General features: G+C 38.8%; 1 protein-coding gene across 3 annotated transcripts in view; it reads right to left on the reverse strand.

Moving 5' to 3' along the window:
* LOC6567925 overlaps positions 1 to 27051 on the reverse strand; it is a 159263-nt gene that overhangs the window by 130502 nt on the left and 1710 nt on the right. For all 3 annotated transcript variants that reach the window (XM_043215032.1, XM_043215031.1, XM_043215030.1), the window contains exon 2: positions 2382 to 2526. The gene's annotated coding sequence lies outside the window, so the exon portion shown is untranslated. The remainder of the gene's footprint in view (positions 1 to 2381; positions 2527 to 27051) is intronic.

Genomic DNA, 27051 nt, shown 5'->3' on the forward strand with positions numbered 1-27051 from the left:
CGCCGCGACAAATGGCTAATAACTATTTGGCAAGGGTATATGCGCACAATAAATTGTTAATCATCCACTCTCCCCTGCACCCCTACCCTTTTGGTATAATTTTGGGGTGTGCAAAACTGGAATCGAGCAATACGAACAATGCATGGAAATCCCTAAATGTTGTTAAACAGAAAATAAATGAAGTCGACGAGAAACGCGGGGTGCAAAAGGATTTGTGCATTAGCGCCGCAGACAAGTATTGATGGCTTGGACACGGCCACAGCAGCTGGACAGAAAGACGCACAGACAAACATTGGGTATTGAAAATCAGTTGCACGTACTATTTATTTCACTAGGGGTAGTCCGTAGTAGGCAAAAGAGGGAGTGCTAAGAAGATATTACAAATTTCAACAATTCGGTGGTTGCTGTGTTTCTGCTGCGTACACCAAAAAGAAGAATTCATGTTTGGTGTCAACATTTGCAGTTGTTGTTTATTTACATATTGTTGTTGTTTCGTTGTTGTTGTTGTTGTTTCTTTACTTTGTCATAGAAAATTAGCAGCACCCCAAACGTGTCTTCAAATCAGTTTATCAAAAATATTTGCACAAATGCTTAGTCTGAACACACATTCCGAATTGTTGACACTTTCCACAATGTTTGTTTAGGTCTCTTCACTGGCTTTGATTGGGTTGGCTGCTGCTAATTTGAGGCACTGGCGACAAAGTGCATTTTTCGATTATATTTTCGTTTAAAACACATAACTATTCAGCACAGCTTGCCAAAAAAAAACCGCATGTTGCACATGTAAAAGCATGCAACATAAAAACGAAACCTTTTTGTTGTATGAGAACTTTTAAGCTAAGCTGCACAGTAGGAATCAGGTCAACTGGATGTATGCAAATAGCATGTACAACTATTGTACAACATGTAGCACAACAATGCGCACAACTTGTTAAAGTGTTTTTACGTTTTTTTCTGTTTTTTGTTTGTTGGTTTGCCGCTTTTAATATATATCGCTGCAACAAGCGCGCACACAGGCAACACGCAGCTTGCAACAGCGCAACATGGTATTGGTCAAAAGGCGGCTGCACCAAAAGCAACGCCAAGTGCAACTGCAACTACGTCGACTGCGGTGGCGGCTGGCTGCTGCCGGCTGGCAAAGACAATGCCAACGGACAGACTGTTGCACCAGTCAGCCAACTCCATAAAGCCCACAAGCAGTTTGTGGCACGAAGGCAGAATAACGATTGTCATCCTTGTTTCTTTGGCATCATATTTTTACTGCAGTTTCAAATCCACGATTTTTGAACTTCGCTTGCCTTTGTGTCATGGGGGCATAGCGATTAAGTTGACCAGGCTGTGCTACCAACTTTGAACAGAATTAAGAGGTTATCTAAACTAATTAAGTCAATTTAATGGTTTTGATAAAATTCAAAAATATGTTTTTCGGTTTTATATTTTTTGTGGTGTCTATGTGAATAGAGAAGCGAAGTATTGTCAGCAGTTTTGATAAAGTAGCTGTTTCTGAACAAATTCTGCGTCAGTTTAAATAAGTTTAATATTGTATAATTTGAATAAGCGCCAATTGCACAGCATACAATTTATGCCAAGCTTCTTATCTATGCATCTAATAATATCAAATCAATTTCAATTATCTGTCTCATCTCAAGTTGAGTCAAGCTGCGCTTACCAACTTTGCCATTTGAGCATCGACTAATCTTAGTTTATGCTGCACTACAATTATTTCGGTGTATTTGGCACCACCTCCGCCCTGGAGGAGCATGCTGTGCAAAAAAAAAAAATAAAATGAAAAACAAAGTTTATTCAAGCAATATTTTTCTTCCATTTTTTGCAAGTTTACATTTTACATTTGCTGTAAGCCTTTTTTCGATTTGCAGAGTGCGGGCCTGCATAAAAAACCAGTTGCAGTTGCAAGTTGAAAGGGGCATAGAGAAAAAGAAGAAAAGAAAACACAACTGCGGCAACCAAACTACAACAAATAATGGAGTTTTTCTCTCTTTCCCAGTGCAAAGTGCATTGAGGCATGTGCCTGCAAGGGATGGCCGCCATTTGTTTACAAATAGCCAAATGCGAAATACAAAATCTGAAAATGCAAGAGAGAGAGAGAGAGAGTGGGAGAGAGAGGGATAAACCGAGAGAGAGAGATAGACTGAGAACTTTTGGATGCATAATACATAACTGTGTATAACTATTTTTCTTTTACTACTACATATTTAGTTGTTTGTATTCATGCCGACCGCCCAACTGTGAAATTGTGTCAAAATCGGATGCTGCAGGCAGTCGTTGCACGTTGCAGTTAACTTTAAAGGCTTCAGAGGCAGGTTTACTTCTTTTTTTTCGCCCAAACATTTATAGACTGACTGAACAATTTTCCAACGTACCTGGCAATTTAACGGTATATTGTAAGTTTCATTTAATATGACAGCACAGCTCGGATGCCTGCTGTTAATAAAGTTGCGCTCAGTTCAGAGCCAACTAATTAGACGCGGCCCAGATCCCAAATTCGCAATGCAGCCAGAAACTTACCTAAAACGAGAAGTAAGAAGAGAGAGAGAGGGTAAGTAAGTAAAATGAGTAAGAAATATAATTTAATAAGCAATTAAATTATTTTAATACCGCCACCGACGAGCGCAGCAAACGAACTGCACACAAATTGCAATTTTCCAGCAAATTTATAACAACGAATAGATTATACAAAAACAGGCCGCAGGCGTTTGGCAACACAAACTGGCATTAAACAAAAATTAAGGACGGCTTCACGAAGACTCTCAAGCAAAAAATTAGCAAAAACTTAAACACAAAGTGGAAGATGTAACGAAAAAAAAGAAAGAAAAAGGAAAAAATAAAAAATAAATAAATAGAAAAACTGGGCAAAACCCAAGACTCAACAGCTGCCAGGCCAAGTAGTCATCATCAGCTGAGATAGCAAGAACTCAAGTGGTAGTGGCAAGTGGTGGGAAACGGCGGGAAACGGGGACATAGCTCATCGCACAAGCAAGTAGCAAGCAGAAGGCAACATCCCAACTAATGCCATCAAGCTGATGCATATAGTGATTAGAGTGGACGCACTACTGACTCTCTTCGGTTGCAGATGACGATGATGATAAGTGTTTGCAGTTTACAATGTAATAGAAAAGTTGCCATCACACACAGATACTCACACAGGCCATATGTGTGTGTGTGTGTATGTTACTGATGATAATGATAGATAAGTGTGCGCCAGTATACTACGTAACTTTAGTCTAACTTCAAAAGCTATCAGCAGTTAAATCGAAATGCAGTAACCAAGACAAGCCAGCCAGAGACTGAGCCAAGACCGACCCTGAGCCTGAGCCTCAGCCAACGGGCAGCAACTGTAAACGTGGCGCAGCTTAATGACAAGAGAGCGCCAAGAATACAGCTGCAGCAGAGACTCGCAGCAAACTTGCAGTTTTCAGCTGCGCGTACACTGACAAAAAAAAATGCAAGCATTTTCTGTCCAAAGATCGAGACTCATATTTTATGTCGATTTTTTTTTTGCTTTAAAAATTCCTCAATTTTAGACTTTTTGATGTAAGTTAAGTAAGTCACAACTTAAAGCGCGTCCAGCGATTATGTGCTTGCTTCAGGAGCATGGAATATGTCATTCGCTGGTTCCAGCTCGATACTTTTTGTACTTATAATTTTCGCAAGAAATCGATGATAATTCTATGCCAGACATACTTTTATTCAAGAGCGTACACCGATTTTTGTGAGGAAAAGTCGTAATAGAATTTTCGCAGAAATTTTAATCTAGGCCACATTGTGTCTAATGCAAAGTTTGGACGGGGCAGCTGCATGCCATGCGTACGCCCTCGCTTTTTGTTATAGATACGTTTTTCGCTCAGTGCACCCTTGACTTGATGCTGCTGCATCATTAGCAATTGTGGGCTGGCCAAGGCGGGCGTGGGCCTGGGCATGGGAAATATTTGCTATAAATGCATGCAACATTAAGTAGAACGCATTTTTGCCACAACAGCAGCAGAAGCAGCAACCTGATGATGACGCGGCTGCTGCTGCCGCTAACGCCACACGCCACTTCACTTGACTGCAGCTCCTTGTCGTAGCTGTTGCTGCTGCTGTTATTGCTGTTGCTGTTATTGTTGTGCCTTTTCACAGCTCAACGCTTGCGCGCTTTTGGAGCAGGCTGTGGCTGTGGCTGAGGCCGAGGCCGAGGCTGAGCCTGCGAAAGGGTTTTCGTTTTTGCCACGCCGCATGCTTTATATTATTTCCAAGAATCTTACCGGCTATTAAGAAAGCATCCAAGGCAGGAAGCAGACAGAGTCTGTGGTGTGTGTGGGGAGATTGGGGATGTAGTAAAATAAAATTATTATTTTCTTTTCGTGCTCATAATTTCAGTTTTTCCTAACTGTTTTTCCTGCGTCTTTCAGTATTTTCTCGTTGCTTTTGGCCCCAATTAGTAAAACTCTTTTCCTTATTACGTTTAGCGTTGGCTTTTAGCTCTTCTGATAGATATCTTTTGGCAAGCATTTTCTGATTAAATTCAAGAACACAACACTATTACTATAAAAATAAGATCAAAAACTTTGAACTTACAGATTTAAATCGAAACGAAATATGTTTCAATCTAGAGGATAAACTATGATCAAAAAATCACTGTTTTCGACTGTCATTCTTTAAGAGCATGAATCTTGCTTTGACATTTCAGAGTATTAAGCATTCGAACTATTTATTTAAGTGATTCATTTCAACATGCAAGTTTTATTGCATGGGTTTTGGCTTAAGTGCAAGCCAAAACGCCCTCACTCACATCGCTTTTTATTTATTGACTATTATTTATTTTATATAACTGCATCTCCACATCAACCGCGAAACATTTGAGGCAATTTAATTTGCGATAAAAGCGCAAAATTTATGCAGGCTAAAATCTTTTTTTATGCACACAAACAAAATGCAACAGCAAAATGGGAAGATGAAGAAGATTGGGAAATAAAGAGCGCATACTCGTATAATAAAATATAACAAAAATTCTATTTTCTCGGGCAATAAAAATGTCAACAGCGTCGCCACAAGCGGACACAACCAATTGCAACTGGGCTGCTTGCTGTGGGTCGACTTCTCTGGCTGATTTATGCATTTCGCATGCAAAACGCTAATCAGTGTGCGACCCGAGCCACTCCCCTTCTTCTGACTTCTCCGTCTGCCCGTACCATAGCATTCCCTTTGCGTTGCAAACTCGACGGGCGGCCCAATAAAAACTCAAGCAAAGCTGGCGGGAAAGGGAGTCTGTAATACAAAACTCAAATAGCGTTTAGCCAAAGATGACTAATAGCACGTTGCAGCATGTTGTTGCGAGTGGTCAAGTGGGTTGACTGGGCTGCATGTGGAGGCAGTTAAATGAATGTTAACAGAGCAACTGCAACAACAGCAAAAACAGCAACAACAACAACAACTTGCTGATCATCTCTGGCCGACTTGTGCTGCATTATTATATGAAGCGAAATTCCATAAATTTGCATGGCATTTGTGGCAAGTGTGCAGATTGACATGCAACGCGTCGCAGCCCAGACATATGTAAGTATGTGTATCTGTGTGTGTATATATGTATGTGCATATGCTTGGCCGGTGATGGTGCTCAATTAATTTTCCTTTTTACGCACTGACTGATGAAGAGAAGCCAAAGCCGATTTCTGTTACAGTTGTTGTTGTTATTGTTGATGTTGTTGCAGCTTGTTGAATATTTTGCGCCTCAATAAGTTTTAACCCCAATTGAATTGAACGTATTTCAGTCAGAACTGGGGTGGCTTGCAATTACATGCCTGCTGCAGCTGTAGTTGTAGTTGTTTTGCGTATTGGAAAAGTTACTAAAATGTACGCATATGTCTTGCATAATTACAAGATTTTCAAGCGAATTTTGTTAAATTTTGTAACTTGTGAAGTGCTTTAATAAATAATAAGAGCTTCCTGCTCTAAGTGGAGCTCAACATTTCGGCCTGATTTTGTGCCCATAACAAGGGTTGACTACATCTATATATATATATATATATACACAAAAGCAATGATTTTAAAATTCATTACATAAAATGTTTACGACAAATCTATATAAGCGCATTAAATATGTATTGTTGAAAAGATGTTTGAAATTCACTTAAAACTCATCGAGCGTAAAATAATCAGGATTAGCTCAGCATATTTTCTTTATCGGGTTTTAATTCTAAAGTTTTAAGAGTGGGATTTAGGTCAAAATGAAAAAGATAAAAACTATCTTTAACCACAACAACTTGTATACAAATAATAAAGAGTTTTATTAAGAACATTTCAGTTTCAATAAAAATGAAAAGCTTGCTAAAGTAAAAGTAAATATGACTGAATTTAAACGCAAAATGGTATCCAAAAGATACAAATTCTCAAATGCGTTACGTATACTGATTAAAATTGATTATATTTTGTAAAAATGACATTTCAGGAATTATTAGTATTAAATATTGGCAGTGCGAACCAAAGAAACAAAACTTTAATTTACATAACTTTTCCCCCGTTGATTAAATCGACGCAATTTCTTTAATTGGAAATATTAGGACATAATCTCGGCTTTTAAATTGTTATGAAAAGCATGGTGTTCCAGGTGTTGCAAATGGTGCACAATTGTGTTGCAATCAAATTTAACTGAATTACAATAGAGGCATGCAGGTGAAAATTTGATGCTACTTGCCACAAGCCACATGTTTGTGATTTACATACACATCTACATACATGACAAATCTAAATTTATGTGCACATATACTTATATATATATATATAAATATATGATGGGATTGATGTGCAGGCAATTGGCCAGCACTTGACCGGAAAATTAATTAACTAAAATATATACAGATATTTGCACAACAGAAGCACACTCGACTGCCAAAAATCCAAACGACATGCACACACGCACAACAACAACAACACACACACACACACACATGCACATAACAAATAAGTACATGGCTGCCTGGGCACTTAAACAGAGTTATCTAAAACCAAGAAATATGAGTCGCATATGTAGCCTGCCTGGGGGATTTGAGGGGGCGTGCAACAACTGCGGCAAATGTCACTTAAGCGGTCATGTCCTATGCTCTAACTAGCGACTATTTGCAGTTGTCTATGTGTGTGTGTATGTCTACAACATATGGGCTTAGTTATTGTGCATAGGCAATGCTCATGTCCTGCTGCCACAATTAACTAAAAGCGCGCATCAAATTACAAACAAACAGCAGCAGCAGCAGCAACAACAAGGATGCCACAACAGACAGAGAGTGACAACGACATGAAGCGGAAGTAACAACTGTGCATATATATATATATGTGTGTGTGTGTGTGTAGTAAACGTGTGTGTGTATGTGTGTGTATTGAGTGTATTATTGTTATTTCACTCGAACGCTTGTAGATTTGTCGCCAACAGCTGTGCAACTTTTGTGGGCTCAGCCAGACGGCCATTTTGTCAAAGCGCTTTGCATGTGTATCTATATGGTATATAGATATACCTATATATATATATATATAGATATATATATTTCTATCTGTAGCTGTGTTTGAATCTTTGGCCCCGTGCACGGCTGCAATTTATGTATCTTTTGGCTTACAAGGATAGATGGTCATTTGTAGCTTGTAGCCAAGTTGTTACTGCTGTTGTTGTTGTTGTTTATTGTCGTTGTTGTTGTTTCCGACCTCAATCATGGCCTCTGGCAAAAAGGCTGGACAAGCCAAGCGAATGAACGTTGCTCATTGTAAGCTACTTAAGATTTTGCACCGATTATATTATATATGCTAAAATAGACGCGCAAATTGAGTGTGAGTTTGCCGTAGATAATCTTTACAAGCAATTTAAAGCTAGACAAGTGCTAATATAACAATGCCAACAGCAGCAGCAGGGGCATCAGCAGCAGCTACATCTGAAGCAGGTAAAGATACAACACAGATCTTAACAACAATGGCAAGCAAATTAAAGGCTTAAGTACTTGCTGCACAGAGATAGAGAGAGAGAGAGAGAGAGAGAGACAGAGAGCAAAAGGCAAGGCAGGTCGAACAGGTCGGTCATATCACGTGCGATCAACTAATTAAAGCAAAAACCGTAAAAACAGGAAGCCGCACATTAGGCAACAACAAAGCGGCAAAAGCCGAGAGAAAAATCAGAGAGTGAGCGAGTGAGAGACAGGGAAAAGTTTTAGTTGAATGATTACCACGGCTAGAGTTGAGTTTTTCCCCACTGCAACATTAATGAGGCCAACAAGCAGCAGAAGTAAAGCAGGGAGCAGCAGCCTCTTTTGCTTCCTGGCCGCACTTGCCATATTCAATTATGAATGAGCACCTTGAATTACAGTTACTGAGCGAGTTGGCAACTTTACAACAATGCTTAAGCCTATTGAGCTCTGACTTGGCTGCCTGCTTACGACAGCATCATGTGGCCATAATAAACACGAAGCCAACTTCAAACCAAATCAGATGCCAAACGTATAGCAAAGCAGGGGCGTGGCTGCCACCAATTCAAGCCGCGTTCGTTGACAGCCAGCCCAAAAGGAAACGCCAAGCCAAGTAGCACACTGAGAAAAAACACAAATCACACTGAAAACGAAAACGAAAACTCGTTTTTAATGCATATTTAACAAATAATTTCTATAAATTTCTTTTAAGTTGAAAATACAGACCTTAATCCTCTTGTTGAGAAATTATCTTTCAAAACGTTCGAACAATTCTTAACTACAATATTAATTTTTTTATTATTCTAAATAAATTTTTAAATGAGAATTTTTTAATGGGAACTTATATTTCTCTTTTTTACATTTCTTAAAAAGATTTAAATTGAGTTTATAAATCTTGTAAATATCTATTAATATGTCTATTTTTCAATGTGAGCAATATTTGCTTTGAGTGTAGTAGTTGACGCAAGCAACATCAGGAAAAATGTGGCAAAAAGAGGAAAAGAAAGGCAGGGAGAGAAAGAAAGAGAGAGAAAGACACTGAAAATCCATGGGTGCCTGGTATGCGTTGATAAATGGAATTGAATGGAACGCCACTGATTGGTCTCTCTGCTGGCAGCATCTTAGACTTGTCGCCACAGCTCCAGCTACAGAAGCTATATCTATCCGCATTCAATGTCGGCCTGTCAGTTGGCTTCAGTGTTTGGCGCTTTCACAATTTTCAATTATGGTTAATCATGCAAATGTTTGTCGCCTGTGAAAATGTTTTACATAATGCAAAGTGAAATGATGCCGCCGATGTTGATGTTGCCACACTACGAATCGGAAAGTTCGGCAGCATTGCAGCCTTGTTGCATATATGAATAATTGTGTCTTTTGTGTGCCCCCTGGACTTGCTTAGAGCTGCTGCTGGCCACAGGTAGTAGCACAAACAATTTTTGCCACATCATTTCTCACAAACAGAGAGAGAGAGCACAAAGAATAGAATGGACATTCCTCAAACCTACCTAGCCACAATCGATTGTGCGTACGTATGTGTGTGTTTGCCTGTGTGTATGTGTGTGTTGCTGTGTACCTTTTGGGATTAGAAACAACCCCGAAACGTGTCGCATTATGCGTGCGTAGACTACAGCCGGCGTAAGAACTAGATTGCCATGCCCTTCGGACAGGCAACTACGGATTTAAAGGGTGTCCCGTATTCCTCAAACTCAGACCATGCAAAATACCTGTGAGCCAAGTTTGGCACAGCGGAAGAATCCATATATTCTTGTGCAGGTAACGAAATGGTAATGAACCCATAATGAAAATGTCTCAAATGGTTTCAAAATAAACTGAGATTGCCAGAGGAGATTATAAAACACATAGAGATTATAAGGGAAACCCGAATTTCGATTGCTATTTAATTCCGGTCGATTTTTATTGGTCCGGTAAGGTCGAACAAAGATTACATGTCCTTGTACAGAGAGAGTCAAATTTCTAACATCTAAATTTCACTATAAATTTAAAAACCTACAGATTATTCGTATGAAGAACGCAAATATGTAGATTTTGTTCGAAATATCTTCAAAACTAAGGAACTAGTTTGGATAGAAACAAACCGAGAGACGGACAAGGCTATATTGACTCGGCTAATTATGCTGATGAGGATTATATAATATCATTATATATTAGAAAAGTATAAACATAGGAAATTGATTTTAATTAAAGCCGTATTTTTCGTGTACTCATTCAAACATTTGGCATGCGTTTAGTCATGCAAAACTGTGCAATTCATCAACGTATTAAACAGAGAGGTACCATTATAATATATGGTTTATTCTCATGGCATTACGACTGTGTGTAATGTGTTTGTTGCCCATATATATATATATATATATATATATATATATATTTATCTGTGTGTGTGCAATTCCCCCATTTCAGTTACGCACCCTATAGCAGCTACCCACACACGCTCTGCATCAATTCCCATGCGTAAACCAGACTATTTATGTCTCAGTGTGTGTGTGTTTGTGTGTGTGTGTGTGTGTGTGTGTGTGTGTGTGTGTGTATGTTTGTGCCATTTGGTCATAAATTCAAAAAGCTGTCCAGCTTAAATTTTGGTTTTTCAATTTTTGAATGTTAGACCTCCAGCATAAACTCTCAATCTCACCCCTCATTTACCCCTCACCCACACATAAACACACACACCTACATGCACACACACATAGAGGCTCGCATAGTTGTGCGTGTTACTGTACAACGTGTAAGGAGTCAACGCACGGACCGAAATGTTCAGCGTCCGAAAGGACGAGCGTCACAAAAACCATGAGATTTCATTTAATTAAAGCATTTCTGTTTTTTTCCTCTTTTTTTTTTTTGTTTGTTGGCAAGGGGCTGCCGGGGAGAATCGGGGGTGTCCAGAAACCTAACCTAACGAAATCCTTGGCTCGCATGCATGTTGAATTTTTGACGCCATATGTGCGTGGAATATATTAAATATACAAACAAGCCTTTAAAAAGGATCAGCGAACGCTTGAAATATATTTGTAGTTTTAGTCGTTTTTCTCTCTACTTTTTTTTTACGTTTTTGTTTTTGCGTTTTGCAGCTCCTAAACAAATATGAATGTGAATGTCACCCACAAAAACGGTTTGCCTTTGGATTATGTGTTATTAGCCAACCCCCACTAGTCTCCCACTTGGCATGCAAAATATGAAATCGATGTTGTGGGGAGCAAGGGTCGCCAAAAAGGTTAAACAAAGGTTAAGCTGGGCCCCTCAAGAATTTTGGTTGCTAGCTTAGGCAGTCATCAGAGCTATTTAGTTAAAATTAGTGCTGTCGAGGATGTCCTTTCAATAAAGCAAAGCAAACAGGCGACAGACACCACAGCAAAGTGCGCTCCAGGCGCTGGCAAAGGATAACAGCGAAGGATGTTGCTGCCACTTGCTGCTGACAATGTCAAAGACCGAGCAGGTAGCTTTGAGGCAACTTCTTTGCAAAGAAAACGCTCAGCTGGAAAATGATGCTGACCACCCGTCAGTGCCAGCAGCAGCACAAACTGAACCCAAGCCAAATCATGAAATAAACTCTTTAATTACGCCTCACGACCAGTAGCAAGCAGTTGGAAGCTGGCAGGCGGGGCACGCAACAAGCTAAATGGAAAATTATGCAAAATACAGCTGCAGCAGCAACAACAGCAGCAGCAGCTCCCGAAAATGTAAGTAAAAATTATAAAATCTTTGGCACGACATTGGTCGCAAAACGCTGGCAACGACAAAACTGCAAATTACCAAATTATAAACAAAAAGCAATGATGATGATGACGATGACGACGACAACGACAACATTGCTGGCACAGCCATAAAGCCCCGAGGATGCAGCAGGCGACTCCGACCGCACACAGCATGCAGTCCCAGCCATGGCAAACCAACCAGTTCCCCATAACTCTACCGCCAACCCCTCTCCACTGCTGCCTTAAACGCATTTAAACAACTTGAGTGCCCCCCTCTCCCGCCACTCTTCCGCTCCTGTCGCCTGCGTCGTGGCCTGGCCCGTCAACCTGCAACGTTTGGCACCCACTCGATTATCACCGAAAAACGATTGACCTCACGAATTCGTAATTAATTTTCACAAAAGTTTTCCATTCGAAGACAAACTTCAAACAAAAGGCTTGCACACACAATGTGAACAAACGTGGCCAAAGCCGAACCGAACCGAGCCGAGTAATATCAAGTTTGAGTTTTTCGTTTATTTCGGATTGGTTTTGTCTGCGTCAGTGTCTGTGTATGCAACTGGGACTGTGGACTACAATGTTTAAGCATTTGAGCAGCGGCGCTGTGGCGCTGTGGAACTGTGGCGCTGTGGGGGGCGCATTTGGTGAGCAAGTGACTCTCCAATCTTGCGCTCGCTCGTTCGCTCGCTCGTTCGTTCGTTCGTTGGCTGGTTGGTTTGGTGGTTCACTCGCTCGCTAGTTGGGCGCATGATGTCGCTTAAGTGCTGAAACAATGTTTCAAGTTGTAAGAGCAACGACAACAACATCAATTGCAACAACAGCAACAACAACAACAACAGCAGCAGCAGCAACTTGCCAATCGTTGCACCAAAAATAAAGTGTGTAAAAATGAGCAACTTTTTCAGCTGAGGAGCAACTATGTGCGCCAGCAAGCAGTACACGGAGAAACAAGCAAAAAAAAAGTATTACTCCATATACTCGAGCAAAAGTGATTATAATCTGTTCTGTTTTCTCCAGCTCAAACTCAAAACTCTATTCCAAACTTATAAATTTTAATCCCATGATTTTACCAATATGTATTTTATTTATTATTATATTGTAATTATTCATTTATAATGTCATTAAAAAATAAATAAATAAAAAGCCTTAAGCCTTAAGGAAAGTTGGTCAAATTATTCCACTTTTAAATGCATTGTTTTTCTCTCAGTGTACATACACACACTCGCACACACACTTCGCTAGGCGTCGCAGAGACAACGGCAACAACAACAACCACACGCTCGTTGATGACGCTGACTAGCAGATACTTGCAGTGCCGCCTTGCCACACCACAAACTGGCAAAAGATACAATTTCGCAGCGGCTCAAACTGAAACAATATGTGAGAGTGTGTGCGTTTGTGTTTGTGTGAGTTTGTTTGTTTAGGTGTGTGTGTGTGTGTGTGTGTGTAGACACAATTTTCAACTGGCAAACGTAAAGTGCACAAATTGCAATTGCAGCTGAGCGCGGGAATCAGGACAAGCGAAGGATGGAAAGCAGCTACAGCTAAGCAGTGTATATTATAGAGTTTAATGCAGTGGATGACATTGATAAAAGCAGAAGTTGATCCACAGTTAAATTGATAATATAGATGCACTTACTTTAATGCATACGGAGGGTATGCCCACAAAGTTTGTCAAGTCTAACTGAAGAATTTCATTCATTCCTTAACAAGCATTTCTAAATATATATTGAAAATATTATACAAGTAATTTTAAAGGAATCTAGCACTTAATACCAGCATTTAAGAGCATGAAGCTTGCCTTTGAACTAAATCAAAATATGACTTTTAAATTATATGATTTATTTTTGGCAGATAAGATATTTTTAGCTTTATCTTCTTTATATGTTTCTTTAATTTGAATAATGGATATTTTACCAAGAATTTATTTATATGTGCATACAAAAACAGACAATTAAATCATCTTTTAATATCGATTGTGAATTGTCCAATGTGTGGTCTGACACCGTCAGTACTCGTAAGTGTTCTGGTAAAGATTAACGCTATCTTTACTTGTTCTACAGCTCCCTATCCACACCCACACCCACCACACATACACATATACTGCTACACCATTGACAATATGGTGCAATGCTTTCCGTCTGGCCAAAATGCAAAGTGCATCTGTGGAATGCAACGTGCTGAAGAAGACTATGAAGAAGAAGAGGCACTGACCACAACACAAGCTGCCAACTGATAGTTTGCTGGCATTAGACACTGCCAGGGTGCACAATCGAGACTCCTCTCGCACGCACATTGACACTTTGATATGATTTCAGGCCACATGCCTGGGCGGCATGATCTGCGGTCTACTGGTCGGCAGCAGAAACAGCAGCAGCAGCAGCAGCAGTGGCAGCTGGGGCAGCTTCTACTACACCTACTTCAGTTTTCAGACTGCTGACCAGCTGGCCAGCTGTGCCTGCCAAACTTTAGTGTAGGCCCCCATTTTGTGTGGCATTTTTGGCATGATTGCACTACAGTTTGCAACTTCTGTGCCTTGTGGTCTCTTTTGTGGCAGGCAACCAATGACGCTGCACAAAATTGCTATGGCTGGTACATCAATTTGAGCCTGTTGCAAAAGACTCGCAACTGATGTCAAAATGCGGCTGGGCAAAGTGTAAATAAAATCGAACCACAAGAAAGATGCAAAAACTTAAATTGGAGCAACTGACAGAAAAGTTCAACGCCAGGCAAAATATGGAGAGTAAATTCTGGGTATATTTGTGTGTATACATATTTGTGTGTGTGTGTGTGTGTGTATAAGAAGAAGAGGTAGAAAAAACACGACAAATTTCGCAGAATTTCGCATAAAGTATCTGAAAGTTGAGACAGACTTTGTGCTCAAGTTTATAGCGTTTTTCTCACTTGTTTCTTGATATTGAAATTAATTTTGGGTGCTGTTGGCGACAACAGAACAACAGCTGTTACCAGGCCCCCTCTCGCCCTTCCACCGCCCCATCTTCTGAATTACAACCCCCACACAACCAGCCTCTTGCCTGCTTTCTTGTGTGACTTGTAACTTTTGTAAAGCGTTTTTTTCGGCGCTCAAGTTTAATTTCAACGCTTAACTTGGCCAACTTTCGCGAGTGACAGTCGACGCTTTAAGTCGCAGGCATCCGAGGCAGCCTTTTAGACGGCACAAATTACTTCAAGTTTTTGGCATTCAAGTGCTTAAATGTCTCACGAGTTTGCTTTGCCAGCCGTTTTACACGTCATTTGAGTGCACGCTCTCGAAAAACTACGAGCTACACTCCACAAAAACTGTGGCCAACTATGTACTAAATTGCCTGAACATTGAAATTGCCCGGAAAAACTAAAAAAAAGCGTTGTATGTTAAAAAAAAAGAAAGAAGAATGATTGCTTTGAAGTAGAAACTTTTGCCACAAAATACTTTACCTATTTTGATATTTAAAAACAATTTCAATTTATATATCTAAAGAATAAATTATAAGCTTTGCTAAATTTTGTAAAATTGACAATAAGTTCCATAGAAGATAACGAATAATATGATATTCTGATATTCAGATATTGCTACATTTGTACATAAAATATAACATGAATTTATAAACATAAATTCTAAATTTATCATTTAATTGGCCATATTTTTTTGCAAAGTGTAACGCCATGAATTAATCAAAAGGCAGCTGCAGTACTTTTGGCATTGAGTACATATTTAGCTGCACAGTGAGACAGAACGATTGCGAGAGAGAGAGAGAGAGAGAGAGAGAGTGAGAGAGAGGGGGATGGGAGGGGTTAACCGCAAATAATGCGCGATTTTAGCGCTAGAGACAAGTTCAACTTAATCAATTTAAAGTGCTTACCGCAGAGTCAACAGCTCAAGCTAACCGCAAGGCGGCAAACACTCACCCACACCCAAACACACACACACACAAACACAGCTAGAGTTGCCCTCCCTGTCATTGGTCTGGGGGTTATTAGGCGAATTGCCTCACATAGATACTCAGCAGGTTGTCGTTTGGCTGACCAACAAGTGACCAGTGCCCAGTCAAGAGTCGTCACCGGATGGTGGATGGTGGACAGTGGACAGTGTGCCTAGTGCCCAGTTGCCTACACCCCATTGTACTGGGCATGTAAAGTATCCTTTTCACTGTTCGCCTTTTGTTTTTGTTTTCAGGTTGTTGTTTTTTTTTTCTTTTTCTTTCAAGCACGCTGCGACGCTGTCAACGTTAGCCCTCTTTTTGCCTTGTGGCTTGTTTGCCTGCGTGTATTTATATTTACTCTGTTGTCAACATTGGGAAATTATGAAAATTAATATGAAAATTGTTGCTATTATGAATCCCCCTCCTTTTGCTATACCCATGCCAGCTCTTATGTGCGTGCGTGTGTGTGTGTGTTTTGCTTGCCCTTTTTGTTTGCGTAGTCAATTGTTAGTTTTAGATTTAATTACTTGCCTCAACTTGAACGTTAATTTGATTGAGTATCACGAGTTTAAAGCGCACTTAACCCAAACAAAAGGCGGAAAAAAAGGGTCTGCCATTTTCCCAGCCAATGGCATTCATCAAAAGAAAACCCCGGCTTTGCTGTCTCGAGCAAATCAATTGGGCGAACGCATTCTGCACTCTCAACTCTCCACTCTCGACATTTGCAGCTGCTCATTGTTGTTGTTTTCCAATTTGCATACGCATTATGCAATCAGCTCACATACAGCACAAGCTCACTTATAAGGGGCTTATAAAATATGTAGAAATATAAAAAGGGTAGCCAAGTCAACGGAGCTGCAAGCATATGCAAAAATGCAAAGGCATCTAAGCCAAGCAAAATAAATTCCAGCTCAATTTGAAAATTCGATACATTTGCTGTACTTGTGATAATCATAAGCGAGATAAACTGAAGGCTTAATTTGCGTTTATATTTGATTTGGATAGAGAGAAACGCCTGCTTATAGCGACATTTTTATCATTTAATATTTTAACGATTAGAATTTCATATAAATTGCTGTTCGCTTTAAAAAATAGTTAAATTAAAGTCATATAAAATACTCATAAGATCTTTTGACTATTAGTAAAATTGCTGACGCAAGTTTAATGAAACCATAAAATACTCTAAGCGTTACTGACATAATTGCATTACATAATGTATTTCTCGTTATTTAGCCATCAATAGCTAATCTAATAATAATGGCACAAAGCCAATTAATGCTCATACTCGTTGAGCAAAGTCACTTTTGTATCAATTAGCAAGCAATTAAAATTACAAAAACAAAAAATAAATAAAAGAAAATAATAACAAAAACACTGCGCTAAGCCTTACCAAATGCAAATGCCATAAAATGCTGAATTACAAATGTCTAATGAAAATGAAAATAGACGCTTGCCTATAAAGTGAAATTGCCCAAATTAAGCAGCTGTTTAAAAAGCCTTTTGTTTGACTTCCGCGCCCCCTCCAACACCGTCCCTCTTGTCTTTCGTCCACATGCTCCATAATTCATATGCATTTTAACGAGTTGAGCGGTGGACACGAGGGGTAAACAGCAGCAGGGGGGAGGGCGCTGTTAGCGGCAGCCATGACAGTTTTTATGACACTTTTATTTCCTGTAGGCAAATAAAGCAAGCACAACTCGTGCAGTTAAAACTTCAACTTCATTATCATGATGGCTGCACAGTAAATGCATTTTATTTATTATTATTATTTACAAATGCATTAAACACCATATTTAATTGCATCATAAAAACTCGACGAGTCGACGCAGCGGACAATGTGGAATGCCAGTCCAACTGTCTGCCAACCAAATGCAATTGGACGCGCCGAATATGTAACTCTATACACTCAGAAAAAAGTCGTCGTGAATTTTAGAAAATCGCAATATATTTCAAATCACCGTGAAATGTTGAACAATTTTCGTTTTTTAAGCAATAATTTCCAGGTATACGAAAAAACATTTTTTGAAATGGGAAAGAATGCTTTTCTTTTTTCCAGAATTATAATTCATAATAAGAAAAACATGGTGTTAAGAAAAGAAAATTCTGCTTTTTCTGTGTAATAATAAGTGTAACGCTTTCCGCCAAAAGTAAGGAGAGTTTCTAAAATTCGGGACAACTGTTTTTTCCGAGTGAATACACAAATATATTTATATATAAATGTATCTATACATATATCTATATATATATAAATATATATACACATAAATGTATTTGTGCATGTGTATCTGTATCTGTATCTGTTTATTTAGTCGCATTGCTTATCGCAAATGCTTTTCCAATAACGTACGCTTATGCGTGTGATATTTTTATGGATTTTCACTCGCACACTCAAACACTCAAACTCACACTCACACTTCAATAACTGATAGACAAGTTACGATTTGGGCTGCTGTTGTTCTTCTTTGGTGTTGATGTTGTTGTATTTGTTGTTGTTTTTGTTATGTGCTGTTCACAGTTTTTCGTTATTATTTACACAATTGACCCTTTCACACCAAAAACTCATTGAACTTCGACAGCAGCAACTCACGTACCGAGAGCCAGTTCTTTAGTCTTAGCTAGCTGTGTGTGTGTGTGTGTGTATGCTATGTGTGTGTGTGTGTGTGTGTGTGTGTGTTTGTTGTGGGCACCTCCTCATCGCTCTCAACTGTAAATAGTCATAAATGTTTTGTTTATGTTTACAATTTAGCTGCTGTTGTAGTTGCTGTTGTGTTGTGCCGTGTTGCAGTTCGTGACTCCTCCAATGTAGTCGACGTGGTTGTTGCTGCATGTTTTTGTTGTTGTTGTTGTTGCATGCTGCTGCTGCTGCTGCTGCTGTTCGAGCCAAGATTTCTGAATTGGTAATGGAGCATGTGCAGTTCAGCAGAGGTGAGCGAGCTGCATTTTATTGCTATCTAAATCGCTGACCGGGCCATTTACGTATGCCACTTGGCTTGTCTCTTGGCTTTTATTTGATTTTAATTTGACTCTTAACTCGACTCAACAACGGGACTTAAATGTTAGAGCGCTTAACTCTAATCTACATATGGCCTGTAGCAATAATCTACTCCCCTCCCCATCATCTACCCCAAACTACATATATTTCAGTGGGTTTTTTTGCCATGCATATGCATATCATTAATGCATTCAATTTACTATACCCAACAACTAAACCCATTATGTATTTTACACAAATTAAGCTAAATAGCCCAAAGCTATGAAAATAATGTGGTTTTTGTTATTCTTGTTTTTGTTATTGCTATTACTGTCAACAATAATTGTAACTCTAGTCGTATTAAATAATTACCAATTTCAAAAAGCAAAAAACCAAATAATAATAATAATTGTATACAAAGCCCTAAATCGCTGTAAAAGCTTTGTTTTACCAGCTATTTGAGTTGGCCTAATGAAGAGCCCGGCCCAAAAGAATAGCAAAATGTTCACATAAATAATTAACAAAGCTTTTGGCATGAAAACGACCTTAAATAAATGAACAAATAATTTAGTTAAATGGATTAAAAATAGACCTAATTTTAGTCTACTTACCAAACAAAATGTATTCAGCGAGCTTATTGCCAGCCATATATTATTTAAATCGATTTTTATTAACTCAAAGCGAATTTTATTATGCTTGCCAAGCTAAAAACGGGTTGCTTACATTTAGGCTAATAATCAGTTGAATACAATAACTAAATTATATGACGGTAAATTGATTTGTTTGTCAAAAATAAAACAAAATAAATGTCAGTTTCAACAATCGCCGAAAAACAATAATGTGTACAGCATTAATTATGCTAAAGAGAGAAGCCAGCAGCACAAAAAACACGAACAATAACAACAACTAAATCATTCAGTTGTCTTTTGTTTAGAGCATTTTAAACTCCATTTATCATTGGGTCTGATGAGCCGCGACAACCAGCAAATAAGTGGCAAGAGTGCTCGATTCAAAGATACCCTGTACGCGGCTACAAAATTACTAATTCAATTCAAGAATTTGTTTAATAAATTTTAATATTACGCAACTAGCTTTTAGTCCTAATACAAAAAAATAGTTATTTTTACTGCACATCCGGAATCAAGATAACATAATATGTGGGATAAGTTGCGCACCACACAATAACACATACACCTTTGTGTCACACATCAAATATAGCCAGGGTATATGCTAAAAACCAGATGAGTGATGGCAAACTTATTGCGGGCAATCAATAAAATGGAATATCGCACAATTTAGCATAAATTATGCAAAACATATAATTAAATAATAATACAATCGTATGTGAAATACGAAATTAACTTAAATTATTTAATTTATGTGCGTGCCAACCCAAAATAATAATATAAAAAAAAAACTACAAAGCCAATGGAATCTCGTAATGTGTGTTCGAATGAATTTCGAAACTGCAATTAAAAATGCGCATAAATTACAATTAGCAAAAAAAAAAGCCAGCAGCAACAATGCGACAATATTAGCTTTTAATTGCTATATAAATTATAAATAAATGAGCCTGTTCCAGCAACAACTAGAACTACAACTCCTATGCACAAATTTTGCATAAATTAATGAGAGCAAAAGAAAGAAACGCCAGCGAGATATTAAACAATAAAAATTAATTAAAATATTCATAAGGCAACTACACAGCGTGGGAGTCATAAAACTGACGATTAAATGTCAAATACAAGCCAAAGAAAAGCAGAAATTCCAAGTTTTTCGCACAAGTGTTGAGGTTCACATAAACTTGCACAACTTTTATACTACATACACTTAAGTACACAACTATAAAAGTTGCTTCTTTTTTTTTAAAGGTAAATAGAGTGCACAACTGTTTTTACTTATTGAGTGCGAAAGTTGTTAATTGTGTTTTCTTTTTCTCTTGTGTTTAATTTAAGTCCTTCAGTTTCCTTGATTCATTTGAAACGAGGCTTAAAAGCAAAGTTGTAATATAATTAAGGTTTTTGATTGTTTTTGTGGCTTTCAATTAATAATTAGGGATTTTTTCTCAAGAGTCTGAAGGATGAATAATGAAATACTTCAATGATTACTAGTAGGAATGCTTGCCAAGTATTTATATATTTAAATTGATTCTCAATATACAAATTATCGCATAATAATTCAAATTAGCATTATTATATACCAAAAAGTAGATTAAGTCTTTTTGGAAAGCATTTATATTCAGCGTGGGCGCAATGTGTGAAATTTTGTTGATTTTCTGTGTCTTCTCTAATTAATGCTGCTGTCGAATAAGTAAAATAACTTCAAGAAAAAATACCTTGAGCAAGGGTTCAGGGCTCTTGAAGGTGCTGTTGTTGCTGGTGTTGTTTTGGCATTTCCTGTAATTTGTCGAGCGAGAAAATTGGTAGCTCTCGCCGGGCTAGCAGTGTTGGTTCAGCGTATTTGAGTCGCTTGCATATTAATTTAAATATAATTATGATAATTTTTATTGTCAAGCCACATGTTGTATGGGATGTTGGAACCCTTTTGGCCCTGGGCAAACAACCCTTGCCATCATCGTCCTTTACCATCCAAATGGATTAGTTATTAAGTTATTTTAAACTAAAAGCAACGAGCCAACGAACAACAACAGCAACTGACGAGCCTCAGTGAATCAGCTAGCAGTGCTGGCCAGCAAACAACATCTTGTGACTGACATTTGTGCGTCAAATTAAGTGAACTCTTTTTTATTTTTTTTCGTGTGTTGCAAGCAAGGAGGCAGCAGCAGCACCAACAGCAGCAGCAGCAGCAGAGTCAGTGGCACATGGTCAGCAGCAATGTAGCTTCCTGCCTGCCTGGCCTGCCTGGTAGTCTGCCCGACTGACTGACAGACTGAGTGACTGTTATTGTTGTTGTCTTCGGCCTGTCCCCTGCATTGCGTAAACTATAATTAATAACAAAACATGTTATGGTTATGGCTTTTGCCGTCTCTCTGAAAATTGTTTCTTGTGACCGCGCCTGCGGCTCAGAAAAGCGGTCTCCATTCCCCCATCCCCAGCAACGTCACAGTCTCCGATCTCTGTGTGTCTTGCCTGGCTCTGGTTCTGGGTCTGGGTCTGGGTTTGATCTGCTTCTGTTGCTGCCTCAATATTCTGATATACGTTAACCTCTCCACTCGGCTGGGGACTGTGCAACATATGTTATGCATTTTTTAGCTGTCTTCGGCATTCGAAAAATTATGTAGCATTTAATTAGCGCATAATTGCAGCGACCTCAGCTCACTCGTTATTACTGACAAAGACAAAGCTTTTGGACTTAATCCCGTTGCTACTTAGCGAAAGAAAGCAGCAGAAGCAGCAGCAGCCCCACAAATGTCAACGTATGTCAAAATGTCTGCCAAGACCCCTCTCCCTCTCCCTCATACCCCATCACTTATCCCCCATTCCTTGCCGGCATGTAACGCTAGTATTTCCCTGTTTTTCTTATCTATTATTGTGTTCCTTTGTATACCCTGAAAATTTGCATAATGAAGCTGTGACAAAGGTTCTACAGTGCAAGTCCCAAGTATATATTCTTGATCGTCGATTCAGCCAAGTCCGTGTGGCCGATGTGAGAGATTGTAATAGATAGATAACTCTAATTTGTAATATAAGTACTCGTATATAATAAGCAGATCAATATTGTTCACTTTAACGATCAGAATCGCTCACCGATAGTGCACAAATGCTACCATTTTTGTGGTAAATGTTTCCAATCGGATTTGTATTTACCTTGACTTAATATTGAACATCTGTGAAAATTACATAAGACTTTTTTGAGCAACACGCAACAAAATCGGTTTTTCATATCTACAAACAAAGGCAAGCATTTTCTGTATGCATGTACACACACATACACACAAAAACACACCTACACACAATGAGTGTAAGCGCATTCGGTGTTTTTATCTGATTATCTAAGATGTGTACGGCTTATTGATTGGGAAATGCTTGGAATGTAGGGTACTTGCTAGTCAAGCTCGCTCGACACGAGGATTCTCAGTTGTTTTCTTGAGTCTAAGGATGCGACACGCGCACACATTTACAGACAAGTTCAAAAGCAGTCAACAGCTTCAGCTTGGGAAAACTCAGCGACGACGCGTCGTCATCCATTCTCAGCGATTTTCATGGCTCGTCGTTGTTACCTCCATGGCGACGCTGCTGCTGTGTTGCCAGTTTGCAACTTGCCGGGGCTCCTTGTGGCTTCGCAAATACTCAACAAACCATGAAAGTAAATAAATGTTTTGCAACGTTGCAGAAATAAAATGCAATTTAAGTCCCACCAAAACGACTAAAAAACAAAATATACAAAAAAATACGAAATAAAAAATATCTAGAACATTGCAGCCGACTCCTGAAGCTTGTCTAGGCTGCATGCCGCATATTTCTCGATTTTGTTTTTGTTTTTGCGTTAGAATTGCCTTTTTGTGAACTTTTCGAAAGGATTTATTTTTTTTTTAGTTATTTTTTTGGAGTGGGCATCGGTACAAAAGAAAGTGAAATGCAAGTTGGAAAAATATCTGTATGGAATTTATGAAATTGCAATTGCCAAGCCACAACAACAAGAACAACAATCAGTACTGGGAGAATGGCTTGTTATGGCAATCAAATTAGAAGCAACAAAAGTAAAAAACATATAAATATTATAATGGAAGTATTTCAGAAGAGAAAGTGTAGCTAAAATACAAAAATATTCATTTATATTGAGCTGTACTCTGAACTGAAACCAGCTAAAATTTAAAGCATTTTATTTTTTTGGCAACATTGCAAATTTATGTAGTCTGATTATTTTTTTCTTAAATAGTAATTTAAAAAAAAACACATACTGTTACAAAATGTAAGATCATAAAAAAATTCATTCAGCTACCTTTTTTCAAAGTAGGAATTTTGATTTTATCTTTGAATAAAAAAATGTATTTAGTTCTTTATTTATTATATTCTTAACATTAAGAGTTTTCCGAAAGTGATTTTCTTAGTTTTTCATCTTTTAATGTTGAATGTTTTTACATTGTAATATTATAAAGCTCTTCACCTAATAACTATTGTGAATGATTTCAATAATTTATTGCGCGTATTGAAAAAGATAAAACTGAAACCAATTGAAAAACATAATAAGACAAATGGAAATTCACACACACACACACAAGCACACAGATACAAAGTGCTGCAAATGACAGACGAAACGGAACAATAATTAAAGCGAAATCAACAGCAATAACAAGAAGAAAAGAACAAAATGAGGACACAACAAGAAGGAAACAACATGGCAAAAATGCAGCAGCTCCTCAAACTTTGAATGGATGATATGCGTCTGATGGACGGACGGATGGGTGGACGGATGGATGGATACCCCTTGCAACAAAATCATGTCGTTCCAGTTGTCGTTTGTTGTTCTTGCTCTTGTTGTTGTTGTTGTTTGCCATTGATGCCGCTGCGTTGACTTGTTGTTTTTGCTGATGAGCCAAGGCAGCAGCAGCAAAAAAAAAAAATAAATCAGAGCAAAAGTTGAGTACAAGCCACGGCAAGAATCCTCCAGAACCCGTCAACTGGTTGGGTGTCGCTGTAGACTACTTGAACGAAAAAAATAAGCAAAGACAGACTGCAACAGAAGTGGAATCTGCCCCCCCAAATGTTGCTGAGCTAGCGGCCCCTCAATTGACAGTCACATCATTTTAGCCAGCGGAACACACACGCAGTTTTGGCCAAACAGTTTTCCCAGACAAGCAGGTGGCAAAGGCTGCAAGCAACACAGCAACACAGCAACAACAACAATTGCTTACAACAACAGCAATTGATGTGCCCCGCAGTAGCAGCGGTAATTGCTGAACGGTCTACGTCCATGCAAATTTTGCCTTTGCGTGTCTAGGCCTCCTTTATACACATACATCCATATATTTCTTAAAACTGACTGTCTAGCCCCCATTCGCCCCTCCCCCTTTCCTCCTCTCACATCAGCATTTCAGTTTGAGTTTTCGAATTATGTTGTACTCTTTCAGAATTTAGTTGTTTTCACATTCGCTGCTCGTAAACTTAAATCAGGTATATGGGGATTACTCGTAAATGATTTTGAATCTGTTTTTTTAATATCTTTTAATTAATTTTAATTGCGTTATATTTTAGAAATATATTGATATCTACGCTTATTATACATATTTATTATTTAATATTATAGAGTTAATATATTAACAGTAAGGCTTTTGAATTAAGGCTTGGAGTAAATCATGTTTCATTAATATTAAGTACTTTGCTAAGATTTTATACAATAATATCAGTTCCGGTTTAAGACCGCATGCTTATAGCGGTTCCGTGTCTGATTCTAGTTTGACAACCTGATTTATTCTTGGCTAAAAAAAAACTGTTTTCGTCAAATTTAATTTATTCCAAAGATCAAAATGAATAATAAAAAAATATGTATTAGCATTCTTTTTTAAAGTTTTGGCTATGATCATAGAATATGATTTATTGGAGTAAAAAAACGTTGCTACGAATATATAATTCATTTTGAAGAGATTTTGAGAAATCTCTACAAGATGATGCCAGAAAGGCGGCCAAGGATGGAGCTCATTAAGTATGATCCAATCTGACTGAATCCGAGAAGCCGATAACATCCGGTAAGGAGTACAAGAAGAAGGTAACCTGTCCATCAAAACAGCGTTTCCTCCTCCTAAGGTTCAAAGATGCCATAAATTATAATATAATTAGCTATAAATATATGCTAGCTATGTTTCACCCAGCTTAATCCAAAATGATGTAAACTTATTGCCAGTACAATCTCTTAAGAGAGTGGCGCTCTTGAACAGAGTATCGCTCGGTCGACTGCAATATGCACTGACTGTTGTTGTTTGTTGCTGCTTAGGGCTTGGCTTCAGTTGAGATGATTTCAATTAGTGATAAATCAGCAAATCCCCAAGAGATAAACAGAGCGAACGAGAGCCGGGCGGTAGAGCAGAGGGAGGCAAGGGTTTAGATAGAGAGCATTGCTTTGGAATTATAGCATTAACAAATTTATTTATAACACAAATTAAATAATCCAATTCGCGAGTCACCGTTTGGGGCAAGAACAGCAACAACAGCAGCAACAGCAACAACAGCAACAACGAATGCAATTTGCAGATTTACTAAGCGCACACAAAACTCATCTGCCAAGTGGCCAACTGAGCTGGCTAGCTGGCTGATTTGGCCAACTGGACGGTTGTTGTTGTTGTTGTGTTTGGCTGTGGCTTTGGCCAAATTGCAATTGCAATTACTGATGGCCGTGGCGCAGCAGCGTGGCATAAAACAACTAAACAACGCCCAAGCGACGACAGTTTGACTTGCAGCATCATCTGGACCTGGACCTGAAACGTCGACGTGGTTGTGGATTGGAACTGGGATGGCCTGGGCTGGCCTGGTGTGGAGTGGAGTGGAGCAGAGTGGACTACCCGTATCCATTACTGCACGAGCTCGAGCTCAAAATGGGATATGGGCCGCGTTGAAGAGCAGGCCGAAAAATGCGCGCGTTTCGAGCCCTGCGGCTGCCTTGCCTCGTCTGTCCCCTTGTGCCACGCTGCCCCTGTGTTCTGGCCAAGTTTTTGCGAGAAAATCGATTTCTGCTGCTGCTGCACGCTTTGGGTTTCGCAGCCGCAGTGAGTTGCGCTTACCCCGATTTCTCCCCTGGCTGCTTGGTTGCCAGGCAGGACCTGTATGTCTGTTTGTTTGTTTGTCGCTTTTAATGTTCGCAGCGCGGAGGCGACTCTTGACTGATTTTTATGCTTTTGGCCCAATTGCCCCGCAGTAGCCCAGTCGGCTGAGGCACTGGCGACCGGTTTCGCGGAGCAAGCTGATCTCTCAGCGCCTCTGCCTCCCTCTTGCCTGCCTCCTTACCACCCTCCCATTAGCGGCTCTTTGTTTGCGTTGCAGTTTTGCAATGCATAAGGTCATTCCCTTTGCTCTTGTTACTCCCGGTTCTTGTTGTTGTTGCTGTTGTTGCAAGTTGTTACTCCTTGTTGCTGTTGCCGCGCCTGCACGCTTTTCGTTTCGTTTGATGGCCGCGCGCACGCGGTCTTTTGTTAGTTTTTCCGAGGCACATTTTCATTATTATTGCTATTTTTATTATTTATTTGTACATACACACACACATACAACCCCACATGTATATATACCCTTCGCAAATGTGGCCCAATTACTTTAATATTACACTTGCAGTTAAGTCATTTACTTTAAACGCTAATTTATATTCTCTTTGCAGCTGGTTGCTGTATAATATAAATATAAATATTTACACTTGAATCTTATTATATATAAAAATATACAAGATATAAATAACATGTTTTTTATAATTTGTTTCAAAACTTTTCGATTTGGGCTTTATTGAACTTTAGGCTTTAAAAGCGATTATTTTAATAACCATGGTAAATGAAGTGAAAGAATTTTCTTATAATCTGTTTTAATACCCTTACAAAATTTGTACCATAATAATATAGAAACTTTTGAGTA

Source organism: Drosophila grimshawi, unplaced genomic scaffold (assembly GCF_018153295.1).
Source record: "Drosophila grimshawi isolate 15287-2541.00 unplaced genomic scaffold, ASM1815329v1 contig_311, whole genome shotgun sequence".
In the NCBI taxonomy this organism is placed as follows: domain Eukaryota; kingdom Metazoa; phylum Arthropoda; class Insecta; order Diptera; family Drosophilidae; genus Drosophila; species Drosophila grimshawi.